Below are 16,623 nucleotides of genomic sequence, written 5' to 3'. Positions count from 1 at the left end.
CTGGCTTCATCTTCACTCCTGACGAGTTCTCTGGGCATAGTGTGCCCCCAACACTACCTCTTCAGACCCCACTCCCTGGTTGGACACGCAGTTGGAGGGAGAGGCGTGGCTGGGTTAAGCCTTGCTCAGACTCCGCCCTCCTAAGTGAACACGGGTGAGTTCCTGTTGCTCTGCTGCTAATCTAGCTCCCTGCTAACGTGCCTGGGGAAGCAGTGAGGATGGCTGCTGTGCTTGGAAGGCACAGATGAAGCTCTGGGCTCCTGGCTGCAGCCTGAACCAACCCAGCCTGGCAGCTGGTTGGGGAGTGAACCAATGCTTACTGTGCTTGCCACTGCACCTCCAAGTTCTAGCCACCACAATGCACTGTTCTCCTCTTATTATTATTTTAAAAACCTTTATTTGCTTGAAAGACAGAGAGATTTCATTTGCTGAATCCCTCCTCAGTTGGCCACTATGCCAGTGCTGGGCCAGGCCAAAGCCAGGGCAGGCTCTTCTTGCAGCCCCCCGTGTGGTGCAGGGCCCAAGCACCTCGGCCGTCTTGTGCTGCTTTCCCAGGTGCATTGGCAGGATGTTGGTTTGGAAGTGGAGCCCTGGAAGTGGAAGTCCTGGGCCCCTCATGAGAGGACAGGCTCTGGGGTGAGGGGGGAAGGGATGGGACTGGAAACTGGGGTTCTGGGAGGGGTCAGCACTAAATCCACCCAAGCTGAGTGTGCTGGGGCCTCCCCACTGGGACCTGCGAGGTGGGCAAAGGACCAGGGCTTGCCAGGGTGCCTCCCAGGCACTTGGCCGTGAGCTCTGAAGACAGCCTGGGCTAGTTTAGCATCCAATAACCGCCACCCAGGGTAGAGCCACTTCTTTCTGCGTGGCCACTGAGGGAGGCACCACTGGCTTCAGCTGCAGGCGCTGGGAGAATCCAGCATGAGAGAGAGCCATGGGTGGCCAGTGGACAGGAGGGCCCCGTGGCCTGTGTGCATGTGGGCACTGCTCAAGCACAGTCCGGGAGCCTCGGTTGGACATTTCTTGGCTATAGCAAGCAGAGAGAAAGCACTGTCTGCTATTGAGTCCTTCCCACAGGAATGCTGCCGAGTCCCCCGGGATCAACAAGGAGCCGCACAGCCCAGGAGCTCTGGCCAAATGGCTCAGACACCCCTCCTCTGGGGGTCTCCCAAGTCTAGAAGGTTCTGTGAGATGGTTTTGCAGAGCTGCTGCAGAGAGGAGTCACGTGGTTCCCGGGTGTACTTCTCCCCAGCCTCATCCCACACCAGTGCCTTACAGAGCTGTGGCAATGCCCAGGCAACAGGTGCCAGTAGCCAGGCATCGCTGTCACCTGGTGCTCTCACATGTTCCCACGTGTGCTTTGCTCACCGCGCCTGCTTGGTGGGGTTGCTTATCAGTTTGTGGGAGGAAGCATGAGGAGCCTTCTCATCACCACCCAAGGGCGCAGGGGGCCAGTGACAACCCCTCCTCCTGGTCACCTTGACCCCTGGCTCAGGTCTCCACATAGAGTGACCTCCAGACTCCACGCCCCTTGGGCAGTGGGTGCCTGAGAAGGGCAGTGACCCCGGGGCGAGTCGAGAATCCCTCCCCAAGCAGCATTCACCCTTCTTCCATCTCTGGCCATGGAACTGGTCCTAGCTCAGAAACCCCCAGATTGAAGGAACAAGCAAAACTCAGGGCCTCCGGTGTCACGGTGGTGGGTGGGGACAGGGAGGGCAAGCTGGTGCTCCTGCCCCCGTTTCTCTCAGAGGCGGGCACAGGCAATGCAGGGTCCTTCTAGGCACAGCTCCCGCAGCCCTGTGCCGCCCAGAGGGAGGAGGTGAGCATGGCTCAGCCCCACCGTGGCAGAGGGGCTGCCTGACGCAGCGCCTGCAGGAAGCACAGCCTGTGCCTGCCCTCTGCAGCGACTCCCACTCGGGACAACTCCTCTGCACAGTGGACTCTGCAGGACCATCCGGTGGCCCACAGTGGGCACTGGGTGAGGGTGGGCTTTGCGAGCCAGCCTCTTGGGGAGGTGTCAATGAGGCCTAAGTGTTAAAAGTGCAGATCCCATTGCCGGGTGCTGTTTAAACAATTACAGATGGTGGAGGCCTGGCCGAAACTGACAGCAACGTCAGCCCCCGAAAGGGACTTGACAGGCCAGGCGGATGATGATTAATTACCACGCACTGTCTCCGGGCATTCCAATTTCCTCCAGCGAAGCTCATGCTGCAGGAAAAGCTGCAGCTCACATCCCACCACACGACACAGGAAACGTCTGCCCACCACCCTCCTCTAGCCAGGGTGGAACACCGCTCTGGATGGGCCCTTGGCAAGTCCCGGCTAGAGGCGTTGGCACAGGAGCTAGTGCGTGAAGCCGGGACTAGGCCAATACGAAGGCCTGCAGGAGAGAACTGGCTGAGTCCAAGACCACCGCACAGCCCACAGCTGTCTTCACCAGGGCAGTGTTTGCCCTGGAGTTACCTAGTGCTTTAAGAGTTGGTGGAAGGGGCCAGCACCGAGGTGTAGCACGCTAAGCCCCCACCTGCAACACTGGTATCCATGTGGGTGTCAGTTTGAGTCCTGGCTAGTCTACTTCTGATCCAGCTCCCTGCTCATGTCTTGGAAAAGTAACAGAAAATGGCTGTGGAGCTTGGGCCCTGTACCCACGTGGACCACATGAAAGAGCTCCTGGCTCCTGGCTTCAGCCGGGCCATTGTAACCATTTGGAGAGCCGAACCAGTAGATGGAAGATCTTTGTCTTTCCTTCTCTGTAACTCTACCTTTCAAATAAAAATAAATATTTTTTAAAAGCTGATGGAAGATGGAGATCCCTAGAAAACCATGTGTAGATTTTGCACGTTTGCACCGACCAATCGATGGGGGGATTTTGCACGTTTGCACCGACCGGTGGGTGGGTTTCTGGCCCGGCAGTTTTTATGCTGGGGAGCAGCTGGTCGGAATGTCTGTGTTTACTTCCTTGCTGCAACCTTCCCAGCGATGTGGGCCCCGGGGCAGGTGGCATGGCCCTGTCTAAACATGGGATGCCTGCACTGAACTGCCGCCAGCCTCAGCTCAGTCCAGCCCTGCTCGTTGTGCAGTTGAGGCAGTGGACCGAGAGAGGGGAGTCTCTCTCTCTCCACCACTCTGCCTTTCACATGAAAACCTTTCTACACCAGTATAAGCTTGTTGTTTAGCTTATTTTCCCACATTTTGACTAGTTCCCCTCCACTACGGAGCTATCCCTCATCTGATTCCCCGGTGCGGGCTTGCCCAGCAGGGCTGTGCCCTTCATGGTGGGGCATGCAGTCAGGAGACCCGGGAGGTTCTCCCCAGGCCAGCAGCAAGGGGCGTCAGTCCCCGTGGCCATCAGAACACCCTGGGCTTGTCTGCCTGGTGGCAAGGCCCTTGTGGTGACCTTAACACCTGGCTTGTGTGCAGTGGCTTGTGATGGCTGTTGAGCATCCTCCTAACCTGACTTCTGGGCAGGTGACTTCTCCCTGCCAGCTAGGAAGTGTCCTGACGCCCAGCAGCAGCAGCAGGTGTGGTCCCAGAGCCCAGGTGCTGGGGTGGGTGGATGGAGCAGGCTCCCCAGGCAGCTCTAGAGGGCACAGGGCTGCTTCTAACAGAAGAGTGAGCCACACAGCCCAGAGATGGTGCCGGCCAAGCGGCGGTGTGCAGGGACCATACTGTCCCCTGGGGGCCAGCCAGAGCCACGCAGAAAGATGCAAAGCCTTTGTCCCACCTCTGAGCGCCCATGGCTGTCTCTGCCTGGGCATCAGGCCGGGTCCAGAGTCCACACACCTGCAGCACTCCCTGCCTTGTGTACTGGGTCAGCAGGGATGGGGAGGCCTCAGGCAGGTGGTCTCACACCAGGGCCTTGCTCCTTCCAGGGAACATGCCTTAAGTGTGCAAGACCACTTGATTCGTGTCCATGGGGAACCATGGCCTGGCTGAGTTTTGGCTTTTTTCACTTGAACCGCTGCATCTTATACAAGGAGCCCTTCCAGCAGGTGCCTGCAGGAGCAGAGCTTCCTCTGTGCCTGTGAGCTGGTGTGCAGTGTTCCCACCCGAGCCCCGGGAAGCAAGTGGCTCCAGTGCCGAGAGTTGCAGTAGTGCATGCATACATGGAAACCTGAGTGCAACTCAGCCCCCGAGGGCTGGCAATGCGACCTTGCAGATCAAACCACAGCCAATGCTTTGAGCATCACACATGGGCGCTGCCTGTTATTGGCCGGGAAAGGCAAGAGAGGATGGCCGAGGTCCGTGGGTCCCTGCACACTCATGGAAGACCTAGATGAAGCTTCAGCCTGGCTCAGCCTGTCTGTTGCAGCCATCTGGGGAATGAGTGAACAGAAGGAAGATCTCTTTCTGTAGCTTTGCCTTTCAGAGAAATGGATGCATCTTTAAAGAGAATGCTGGATGAGAGAGAAGCCTGGACACACAAAACAGCCAGACTTGCACAGCAAGGACACCCCAGGGACAGGACAACTGGCCGAGGAGAAGACAGGACCTAACAGCAAGGAAGCCCAGCTGACCGCACTTACCCCAAGATGTGTGAGAACATCCATGGCCTGGACAGACATGGCTGCTGCGGGGCCCTGGCACGATGAGTGGGATGGGGGCAGGGGGCGGGGACTGCAGAAGCCTGGCGCTCCCAGGCACTCAGGCACACCCCCACCCCTGTTGGTGTCCCTGCTTGCTTGGCAGGGTCTGCAGCTAATAGGAGGTGACGCCTCCACAAGGCAACCCGGCGCAGCCGGCCAGCACACACGCCTCCGTCTAGACTGGCGGCCAGCACACACGCCTCCGTCTAGACTGGCGGCCCGTGGGGGAGTCGGCCTTTCTGTTCCTCTGAGGAAACATGCCTCATGATGGAGCAGGTTCTTTTTGATCAAACCCTGGCATCCAATTCTCCATGGCGCATGGGCTCTCGGCGGCAGCAAGGGTCCTGTTTCCCTTCTCTGACAATTAGTGTCTGCGCCTTCAGGCCCTGTCCCAGGAGCCGCCCCAGGAAGTGGGCAGCTCCGATTTGTCTAACCCAGGCCAGCCCTGGACGTCGGGAGCCCAAGAGTCTGGCTGCCTCCCCCCAGCAGGAATGTGACCAGCATGCAGGCTGGATCTCCTGCAGGAAGATCTCCCACAGCCTGGCATGGGAGCCTGTTCCTGGCTGCCTGGGGCCGGGGCTCCTTGCAGCCCACCACCACTGCTTGGCGGGATTGCTGAGCAGTCACGGAGGTGGACCTCAGCACATGGCTGGACTGCCTTGCCTGTCCAGAGCTGCCTATGTTCTGGTGCACCCTACTGCAGTTGAGGCTCCTGCTGCAAGGGCACATGAGGAAAGGTGAGTGCCCTGCTGTGGGCAGTCTGCTCTCTCCTGGGCGTGGGGAGAACCCCAGAAAAGCTCACCCCGAGACATGGTGAGGATGAAAGACTGGGCAGCTGTTAAAGCCCAGCGATGACTTGGCTGCTAGGAACTCACTCACATGTTGCTGGGTGAATGGGGGCAGGTTCTCACCAAAGGAGGGCCTCATTAGCTGACCTTGAGACCACAGTGAGTCAGAAGTAGCTCAAGTGGTGGCTGGGGTTGTGGTGCAGCACTCCAGCTGTGCTGGCACTACAAACAAACGGGCACAGGTTCACATCTTGGCTGCTCCACTTCAAATCCAGCTTTCTGCTGGTGCACCTGGGACAGCAATGCAAGATGACCAAGTGCATGGACCTCTGAACCCACATAGGAGACCTGGAGGAAGCTCCTGGCTCCTGGCTTCCACTTGGGCAGTGAGCCAGCAGGTGGAAGATTCTCTGTCTCAAACACACAGAAAATAAAAACAGAATTCCTGTAAATAGCTGCAACATTCCATTTTCCTTTTGAAGGCTATCTCTCCGTCCTTGTCAGCTTCATGGGCCGGCCTGTGTGACATGGCGCCTCACCTTCACACAGCAGGTACTTTTACAGGGAGTTCTCCTGAGTCCCATCTGGAGCATCTGGGTTTCACAGCTGCGTGGTAGGGGTCCTCTCACTGCATTTGGTCCCATGGGGACACCGTGCTGCAGTCAGATGTCAGAATGTGGCCCTGTTTGCACATGGGGTGTCACTGAGGTGGCTCAGCCAGGGCAGGTTGCTGAGGCTAAGCCTCGGCTGCTAAGACTGACCAACCAGAAGGGGTAACTCAAGGAGACATGCATGAGCCAGCCCTGCCCATGCCTTTGCTGGGACCCCCAGCCTCAGATGGTCAAGGTCTGTGCTTGAGCTAGACTCTAGCACTCACTCTCAGTGTCCTGCTTGGTCTCTCCTGGGAGCCTCACATAGGTTTGTCTGGCTTCTCATGGGCAAAGACCCCGTGAGCTGAAGCTGCTTCCAGTCTGCCACCTGCCGCAGCTCCTATGGGTCCCTGGACTGCAGGGTTTCTAGTAGACGCAGATGGGGCCTTCACGGTCACATCCATGACTGTTCTTTAGCACTAAAATGAGTTGGGCACAGAAGACATAAGCGATTTGATTTCTTTGCCAAGGGAATGTTGGTGAGTGTGCTAACAGCTCCGAGAAGCAACGGGAAGTGACGGTCCTCTCCCAGCATGCTCTGCCAGCATAGGCAGCCCCAGGCAGGGGCAGGGCAGACCACATGGGGCAGACAGGTTTTCTCAGACAAGTTGGGTGTCTTGAGGGAGTTGCTGGGGTGTGAGTCTTGGTCACAGAGTTTAGGGCCTGAGTCCAACCAGCAGGGGATTGAAGGGCACCACTCGCAGGTCCTTCCTGCCCACAAGGTTCTGACCTCTGTGACCATGGTCCAGTCCGTGCAGAAGGGGAGCCCTCATGCCATGGTATAGCAAGCCAAGCCTCTAGTGCAATGTCAGTTCCCCACTATGAGCACCGGTTCGTGTCCTGGCCATTCCTCTTCCCTTCGAGCTCCCTGCTGATGGCCTGGGTAAGGGGTGAAGGACGGCCCCAAGCCTTAGGACCCTGTATCCACATGGACGGCTTTGGAGCAGCCCACCTCTAGGCATTGTGGCCATTCAGGGAGTGACCCAGAGGATGCGAGAGGTTTCTCTCTCTGCAACTCTGGCTTTTCAATGAATAAATAAACCTTAAAACAAAACAAAACTAAACTAAACAAAAACAAAACGGAGTCCTGAGCTTGCCACATTTCTCCTTTTGGCATTTAAAACTGACCAAAATGGATAGAAGACAAAATCACACTCAAAGCGAAATGAAAGCAAGTAGCAGCACCAGCCAGCCAGGTCACATTCCTCAGCTTGGACTCCACCCCCATGCAGTTCCAGGGAAGCAGACATAGGGGCGTCTCCTGAGGGCCAGGGGAGAGAGCCCGGGCAGCTGTGCACTGTGATGTGCCGCACGGTGCGGGTCTTCTTATCGGGTGACCTTGGGAATTTGAGGGAGTGGGAATGGGCTGCGTGAGAGTGTGTGAAGTCACGTGTGTACAGGCACTGTCTCCCTTCAAGGCAGACCGCTCTGTTTCCACTGAGGCTGCTGATGGAGCTGATGCTGACCCCCGCCCCCACCCAGAGGAGCAGTGACTTCCAGAAGGTTCCACATAGGAGGCAAAGTCTTGACTCTGATGCACCGAGTGGGGCTTGTCCATCTTCAGCACCACTCTGCCCTGAATAGAACACAGTGCCCAGGGACCGAGCCCCTGAGTGTGGCAGGGGCTCCCAGGGCTGTGCAGCCAGGAAGGCCATTGGCATTTAAAGGCAGGGAGCCACGTGCGCTGCAGTGGCCACCATGGAGACATCCCCTTCTGCATAACGAAGCAAGAGACGCTCACGTTCCTTAAATGATCTTGGTTCCAGAAAGGCACTGGCTGCACTTGAAGACCCGAAGCGAAGTGGGAAGATGAGGCCACGCCATGGTGGAGGTGGGGCCAGCTGCTGACCCTCCCCCGGGAGGGCCTTGGACCTGTGGCCATGACCGTCCTTTCTTGGAGCCTTGTACTTTCTTTCACACGTGAGTTCTTGCACTTGAATCTCCAGGGCTGAGGTGGCTCTGATGTCCTCGGAGGACAATGACAGAGTGAGCAGGACTAACAGCAGAGCTGTCTTGAAGGCCTTTGCTGGGCTCTCAGCCTCTGTGGGGTCCCCAAAGTTTCTAAGTCAGGACTGGATGATGGCTGCAACTGTGCTGGAGTGAGGGCTGGGGTGGATCCTAACTTGGTCATTTGTAAGAAACAGAATGATAGACACTGAGAAAGGTCCACTGACTTCGTTGCTTGAAGCAATGGCGTGTCCCCGTGCCACCACTGGACCTGGAGCTCCTGCCCCAGCTCTGCCTGCAGCGCTTCCTGCCGACAGCTGCCGCCCGCTGAGAGCTATTTGATTTCCTGGGGATTATGGACAAAGTGAGAGCAGGTTCTGAATATTTACCCAGAAATGACCTCTTCGAGGGTCTTACATGCTCATCGATTTCAAATCCTCCCCTAGAGGATCAGAATAGAGTGTCCACGTGACCACTGCAAATTCTGATCCCAGTGACAATATGCAGACTGGGCTGGATGTTGGCAATGGTTGAGTGTTGCAGCCAAAGGGGCAGGACCAACCACAGAGACGGGTGTCTCTCCCTGCTGGGCGCCTGCAGGAAGCTCCTGGCACTCCCTCCGACTTACCTGGCCCAGTCTCCTGTGGTCTGCATCTGCAAGCCCTTCCTTAGGCAGGCAGAGGAGAGCTCTCCTGATCTTCGTTCCCACCCCAGCCTGTGCATTCCCAGGGGCAGGAGAGAGAAAGAGACAGAGAGAGAGAGAGACAGAGTTCGCGAGTTCGCTGGCTCACTGTTCACAGGCCAAAACAACCAGCTGAGCCAGGCTGCAGTTGAGAGACTGGAGTGCTAACCGACTTCCCGTTTGAGTGGCAGGGGCCCAAGCTCTTGCAGCAGCTTCTACTGCCTTCCCAGGTGCCTTGTGGGATGCTGCATCAGCAGTGGGGCCACCAGGACTCCAGTTCAAGCTCCTGTAGGAGGTGCTGGTGTCGCCGGCAGCAAGTTAGTCCTTTGCACCACAGTGGCCATCCCTGTCTTGGTGAGCGGCCAAGCTACAGGTTCTGTGTGTGCGCTGCATGGTTTGGGGTCTGTGCTGGCATGTGAGGCAAGTGGCTGGTCTGTGGGCAGAGGCGTGGTTCGCTCACTCTGTGCCCATCGGTGTGTCTTTTTCAGTCAACTTCATAGAAACAAGAGCCATGTTTGCATGCTCTCCCAGAGCTTGACAAGTCTTTCAGTGTGAGAGGAACAAGTGAATGCCCATGCACCATGAGGGTGGCAGGGTGTGTGTGTGTGGCACCTTGACCCAGGCAGTGGGAGCAGCTCCTGGCTACCGACCAGCTCAGGTGCTGAGGCCACAGAACCAGCGGATTGTGACCGTGGGTTCCTGGCCATGTCCGAAGAAGCCTGGTCTGACTGCTACAAGCCTCTTGCTACGTATGAGCTCGTCATCACTCTGGAAGCCCTGTAGCCCAGGCCAATGGAAGGGAGCTGCGTTAGAGTGTCCTGCTGTGTCCAGTAGCACTGCGCCCAGCTGCCGTAGCCTGGCCTTTGGGGGACTGGAGATGCACATGAGAGCCATGTCTGAGCCTTCTCCAGGACCTATCCTGAGGTTTCCACTGAGCCCTCCGCACGGCAGTGTCCCTTTGCACCACACTTGTCTTGGGTGCTGAGACTGGCAGTCTACCAGGTGCCAAAACTAATTCCTTCATGGGGCTGGCCCAAGGGACATTCTTTCATGGGGCCCTTGGGACAGTTGTAAAAAGCCCCAGATGTCCATGTCGAGCTCTGCAGGGGTAGGAGCAGAGGCCAGGAATGCTGAGCACACTCCCAGGCCTTTGGGTACTGCGCTGCTGGGAGCCCAGGGCCTGGAGCCCCTCATGGCTAATGGCCTTTCTCTGTGTTTACAAGATCTGCTGACCCTGCACCTGCAGCCTTGCCTCTCTGACTGCTCCCCCTAGCAGCAGGGAGCTTAGGGTGTTGTGTTAGTCCCTGCAGGGCTCATCTGTGATTCGCCCTCTTCAAGGTGCAACTGATTGTGCTTACCTGGCCCAGCAGACTGGATGCCACCTGGGCAGTGGGGAGGGCACTGCCAGGCAGGATCTACTGTCACTTGCTGGGTCCCTCAGCAGACCCCAGAGGTCACCCTGTGTCCAGCAGCAATGCCCTGAGGATGGTGTTGTGCCAAGAAAGTGCAGTCACTCCCATGTCCCTTACAGACTGCGGGGTTCCCGGTTCACTAAGGCATCCTCCCCAGATCCTTGAGGGGTTGCTACAGTCCCATGCAGCATGAGTGGTCACTGGTGGGAGCAAGCCTGCAGGCTTCCACCTGGTCCCAAGGCCCCCAAAGCCCGCCTTCCTCCTGGCTGCCTCCCCTTGCTCTGTGGGGCACACCTGGGTGGGCATTGGCCCTGGCACCCTCATTGGCACTGACCCCATCATCTTGGTGCCCCCTTCCTCCTGGCTGCCTCTCCATGTCCCTAGCTACCCTCTCACAGTCCAAATGCCTTATTGAACTTTCCACACCATATCCCTCCCCATCTCTGTCCAGCATGTGGACGGGAGAGGTAACTGGTATACCACGGGTGCCTGACGTTTCCACTGAACAGGCCCAGCACATGAGGGTCAGCAGCTTGCTGTGAGTTAGCCTGCATGGAGGGAGAGTGTGGTGCAGTGAGCAGCTCCTGGCCTCTGTAGAGGTTCCGGGCCCCTTTGAGTGGAAGTCTGGCTGCCTACAGCGCTTAGGGACACACAGGTCCTGCCTTCCTGGAGTCCTGTAGGGACGTGGCTGCTGCACTGCTTCCTGGAGGCCACAGGTCTGGGCTGGGACCGCCCCCCCACCCCTCCCCCAGTGCCTGGAGTCTTGCAGGATCCGGGAAGCTGCCTGGCCCTGCTGCTCCATGTCCCATCAACTCTTTGCTTACGGCTGGGAAAGCAGCAGAGGGTCATCCAAGTGCTTGGGCTCCTGCACCCAGGAGAGAGACCCAGATGGAGATCTTGGATCCTGATTCCAGCCTGGCCCAGTCCTAGCTGCTGTGGGCATTTGGGAATGAAATGAAAAGCCCTCTCTCTCTCTCTCTCTCTCTCTCTCTCTCTTTCTCTGCTTCTGCCCCCCCCACTCTCTCTTTTACTCTTCCTCTCTGTAACTCTGCCTTTCACATAAATATATTTTTTAAATCCATTGATTCTAATTCTTTCCAGAACTGTTGTTGTATACAGTACACACTCCCATTCCTTATGTACCTGGAAGTCCTTACCCGTGTGACGGAGGCATGTAAGATGGCATTGTGGCCTGGATGGTTGTGCTCCTCTTGTGGGCAAGGAGTGTTCAGGAGACACTGGACATTGGGCTGGGCGGAGGAGTACAGGAAAGGAGACAAGGGGGGTGCCTGGGAGAAGGTGGCTGCCCACAAGCCAGGAGGGAAACCCTCACCAGGAGCCAGCCTTGCTAGCCCTTGGAGCCTGGGCCCGATAACCACAGGGAGGAGGAGTTCTGTTCTGTGCCATGCAGGCCATGTTGTGTGTGTGATCCAAGGACACAACAGGCCCTCAGAAGCCATGTGCTGGCCAGGGTTTGGATGGGCACAATGCCTGCTGCCTGTACCCTGGTCCGAGCTCTCGGATCTTCATGGGAAGTTTATCAGGTGGCCACTGGCGGCTGCCCTCCACCCCGGTTCTCTTCCCTCCTGTGAGTGTAGAGTGGTTTAAGGGGGGGCAGGCTCTCTGCACAGTAGCCCCTTGTCATGCCCCTGCCTGCAGATGCTGGACCATCAACCCAGGGCGGCTGTGAGGGGCTGCTTCTGGGGTGAGCAGCCCCAGAGTCTCCTCTGCCCCCCACTCCTGTCACTCGCTGATGAGTTCAGGACATCCCATGCATGACCCAACTAAGCAACCCCCCACAGTCTAGGCTGGACCCTCTTCCCACATCACTCTGTGCACCTGTCAACCAAACTGCCCCAGGAAGCCGGCACCACCTCCTGGGGAGTTTGGGTAACTGCAAGCCTCGGATTGGGCTCAAGCCCGGCTGCTCTGCGCCGCCCAAAGGCAGGGAGGCATCAGTGGTGTTGCAGAGTGTTCTGCTGTGTGCTGTGTGCTGTGGCACCAGCTCTGCCCTGACCAGCACCCTCATCTGCTGCCCCTCCCCAACTCACCCCAAAGCTTGGCAGTGGATTTCTTTCTTTTTCTCCCATCTTTAATCTCTAAAAAATGGCACGGAGCGTTTGGGTAACTGAATCCCCTGGAGGGTGTAGCAAATGCTGAGCCAGAACACGCATGCAAGGTCAGGAGCAGTCTGGGGCATCACCTGTGGGTGCTGCATTGGCCACCCATCGCCTGATCTCTGGGCTCACCCTAGAAACTGCCCAATGGATGCAACAGCTGAAGGCCCAAAGATTCCAGAAACATCCTGGGGTTTCCAGCTCTTGTCCCCAGTTTAATTTATGTTCTTTAAAGGCAAAAGATACAGAAATAGGGTTTTTAAAGTAATACTTGGTTTGGGTTCTGTTGTGCTCCTGTTTTCTTTATTACAGCCTCCTTTATTCAAGAGAGGGAGAGATCTTCTATCCGCTGATTCACTCCCCAAACAGCTACAGCAGCTGGAGCTTGATTCCTCTGAAGCCCAGGGCCTGGAATGCTGTGTAGATCTCCTGTTCAGGTTAACAGGAGCCTGAGCACCTAGGCCACGTTCCACTGTCTTCCCAGGGGTGTTAGCAGGGAGGTGAATGGAAAGTGGAGTAGCAGGGAATTGAACTGGAGCCTGTATGGGATGTCAGCCCTGCAGACAGTAGCTTAATGGACTGCACCACACGCTGACCCCCGTTGCTCACATTCTAACATCCCACCACCTGTTCACTTCCCAGCTAGAGGTTGAGAGAGCAGACTGGTGAGTACACATCACGGTCTGTGAGGCAACAATGACGCGGCTGTGACCGTGGGCTCACTGAGTACCTGCTAGACCAAGCCGCGAAAGGTTAGCACCACTGCTGAGCTCTGGGTAGGGCAGAGGACAGAAGTGGGGCCCAGGCTGGGGGTGCTGAGGACAGGGGAAGAGGTGAGACCAGAGGGCGACACCAAGAAGGGGCTTCCTCAAACACAGCTTGAGAAGGACCCAGTTGAGGACGGTGGCACAGGTGCATGTACACGTGTTCTCTGCACGTGTAGGTTGTGTATGCACAGGCGTTATATGACATGCATACGCATGTTGTGTTGCATGTGGCACCTCACGTGGGCATAATGCATGCATGTGTGTGTGTCTGTGTGTGGAGGCCAAACCATGCAAGCAGTCGGGGTTCCTGGTGCAGAGCAGATAACAATGGGCAGACCTGGCACAGGGCACAGGGCACAGGGCACAGGGCACTCTGCTGTTGGAGTAAGAGAACCCACGTGGAATTTCTGGAAGCCCATGCTGAGGGCAGTCTGCCTTGACCAGCCTCTTCAGACTTGTAGCCAGCACCTTTCAAAAGCAGCAGTTGCCAGATGGCAGCGTGTGGGTGTGAAGTGCCTGTCCACACCCACAACTCACCTGCATGCCTCTGTCTAGCTCCCACCAGCCCTGGCTGCACAGACAAGGGACAGGGACAGAGCAGCCAGGACACAGCATGAGGGACTGGTGGGGCTGTGCCACCCAACACCAGCGCTCTGGGGGCTGGGGCAGGGGAACGACACCTGTGCTGATCACAAGCACCCACTTACCCCAGTCAGTGCTGCCACCTGCACCCCAGGGTCCCATGCATGGGAAAATTGCTCTGAGACACACAAGGGAACCAGGCTGTCGGGTGTCTGGTTTGTCATGAATCATGCCTTCCCACGTCCACAGCACCTGGAAAATGGTTTACAACATGGATGAAGTCGTAACTCAGGTGCCTTTGACAGGCCGAGCTGTGTATACTCACTGTCTGCAAAAGCAGACACATACCAGGGAGCAGTCCAGAAAAATACTGGAGGCATCTCCGCACACACGCAAATCTGAGTGGAGTTCATCTGTGTCCATCTGTGTGACTGGGGCTCGCGTGTGGGGTGGCATGGACACACTCAGTCACAGGGCACCTGCTTTGCTCAGTACCTGGTGGGTGCCAGGGCCAAGGACAGAACCAGCTGTGCTAGGGTGACTGTATGTCCTCTGTCTGACCGCATCCCGGCCTGACACGGACCACAGGCCCTCCATCTGCTTGCCTGCTCCCTTCCCAATGGCAGAAGTGAACACGACTCCCTCTGCTTACCTCCAAAGCAGCCCCAAGCCACAGCAGGTCCCACAGCCACCTCCACACTGTGCACATGCGTGTCCCATACATTCAGGGTTGTGTATTTTATAGAAAGTCCATGGCATAGATGCAAGTGTATATTTCCATTGTGCTTTGACATTACTAATACTCCAAAAGGTTCTTATTTTTTTCCAAATGGCCAAGAATCAGTGCTGGATTCAGTGAAAGAGAGATGGCCTCTGTTGGGCTCGCTCCCCAGGCCCCATGTGGCCAAGCACATGGGCACACGAGGTGCTGCTTGGTCGCCCCCATCCTCTGCGCCCCCTACACACAGCTGTGCTTCTTTCGGTGGCAATTTGTGGTTCTTGACAGCTTTTCTGCTTTCTGTTTGTTAAGGTTTTCACTGAGTATTGTGGCTAACCTCTTTCTGTCCGCTGCCCTGGGGTGGGACGGTCAGGGCTGGGATCAGGGGGTTAAGAGTCGTTCATTTCTAACCCAGAGCCTATGCTGCCTTCTCCTGGTGTTGCTGGCCACTGGAGTGTTCTCCCCGGAGAGTTCTTGAGCTCTTTAACTCATGACCATGGGCAGCTTCAGTGAGATGTACCAGCTCCTTTCCTGACTTGAGGCCCCAGAGCCCCCTTGGCTCTGGCCCCACAGGCTGGGAAGGTGGCAGATGCTGCCCTGTGAAGTCAGGGCTTTGGGGCCCCGTGGCTTGGGCCTCCTGGGCCTAGCAGGTGCACTGATGGCCCTGTTTCCCCTCCATCCTGCGTGCCTGCTGTGGAAAAATTCCTCCTGGTTTGTTCTGGAGGCACGGATCCCCAGGCTGTTCCCACCAGGAACTGCAGCTTTGCACGGGGAACAAGCACTTTTCTATCCTGTATGCAATGTTTTCTCTTCCCCGTACCAATCCCTGGCCGGGTCCCGTGACACAGTCCATCATCGTCCCCAACGGGCTGGGACCTTGCAGAACACGTACCGCCCAGTCAGCCCCTAGCAGGTGGAAATTTTGTCCCTTGCCACTCGGAGCTATCCTGGTGACCTCTGCCTGCTCTGAGGCCGATGCTCCGGGAACTCCTGTCCACAGCTGGCAGCAAGCACTTCCTCACTTCACACCCGGCCCTAGTTGCCTTCCCCCAGATAAGCCCAGGGTGAGGCTGCTAGGCTGATAGTCCAGGCACTGACAGCTTCCTAAAATAGGGTCAGGGCCCTGGGCCCCCAGCCACACAGCCGCCACACCCCCCTCGCTGGCCCCACCCCCTCGCTGGCCCTGGGCCCCACCCCCTCGCTGGCCCCACCCCCTCGCTGGCCCTGGGCCCCCAGCCACACAGCTGCCCCACCCCCTTGCTGGCCTCCTCCCTGCGGAAGGTGCAGGAAGGTGTGTCTGTCATCTCTCTGTCCATCCAGATACCATGCAATCCATCAGCTGTTTATCCTATATTGATATACCTATCTCTGTAATCTATCGGCTATCTTCATCTGCCTCTGTTATCTATGAATGTATCCATCTAGCACCTAATCTATAGTTTATCTAATATATTCATCTGTAATCACCTAGCTGTGTCTATCAGCCATTATCATCTGTCCATCTAGCACCTAACCTGCCCATCCATTATCGATGCGATCTATCCGTCATTTCATCGATCTTGTATCTAATCTACCCGTCTATAATCTATCATTTAACTCTCTATCCCTCTATCAGAACATGGTCCTGCCTGGCACCATGACAACCACAAGGCTGGCAGAGCGCTCACACCTGGCAGGACTGGCACTGAGTACCACCTTGCACCCTGTCTCCCGCAGTGCCAGGAGGTCCAGCAGGCAGAAACGCCACAGCAAGAGGAGAGGACTCCGAAGTAGCTTGAAGATGCTGGTGCCTGTCTGCTCTGGCCAGCAGGAAGCAGGACGGCCCCTCCCAATCTGCCTGAGGTTACCCAGTCCCAGGGCACCTGGCTTGGCCAGAAGAGGGGCAGGAAGCAGGTGGTCCCCTGGCTGGGGCTCTGTGCCCGCCTTAAGACAAGATGCTTGGCGTTTGGTCCCCACAGGCCCGCGCCAGGGTCTGTGGCTGGCAGGGGCCCAGGTGGAGACCGGGCATGGAGGTGAAGTCCGACAGGGGAAGGCAAACAGGTCAGTTTTCCAGAGTCCCCCTCCACGCCCCCTGCCGCCGCCTGCCAACATAATAAGCAGCGGTAATTTGGCTTAAAGACATAAACAGTGGATCATTGCTAGGGAGGAATGGCGGAGAACTCGGGTCCCAGGCGGCCCCGGCCACGCTCGGCTGTGCAGTAACCAGACGGAAGCCGCAGAGACGTCCCACGTGCAACCCCCGCTGCCTCCACTTGCGCAAAGGTAATGAGCAAGTAATGAGGCTTGACTGGAATGTTCTCTGCCCGCGGCTCCCCGCGGGACCGGACCAAGGGTGACGTCCGTCAAAGCGGAACCAGAGCCCCGCGCAGGAGCAGCG

Source organism: Ochotona princeps, chromosome 23 (genome assembly GCF_030435755.1).
Source record: "Ochotona princeps isolate mOchPri1 chromosome 23, mOchPri1.hap1, whole genome shotgun sequence".
Classification (NCBI taxonomy): domain Eukaryota; kingdom Metazoa; phylum Chordata; class Mammalia; order Lagomorpha; family Ochotonidae; genus Ochotona; species Ochotona princeps.
The sequence above is the reverse complement of the archived record's forward strand: the minus strand, read 5'-3'. Positions refer to the sequence as shown.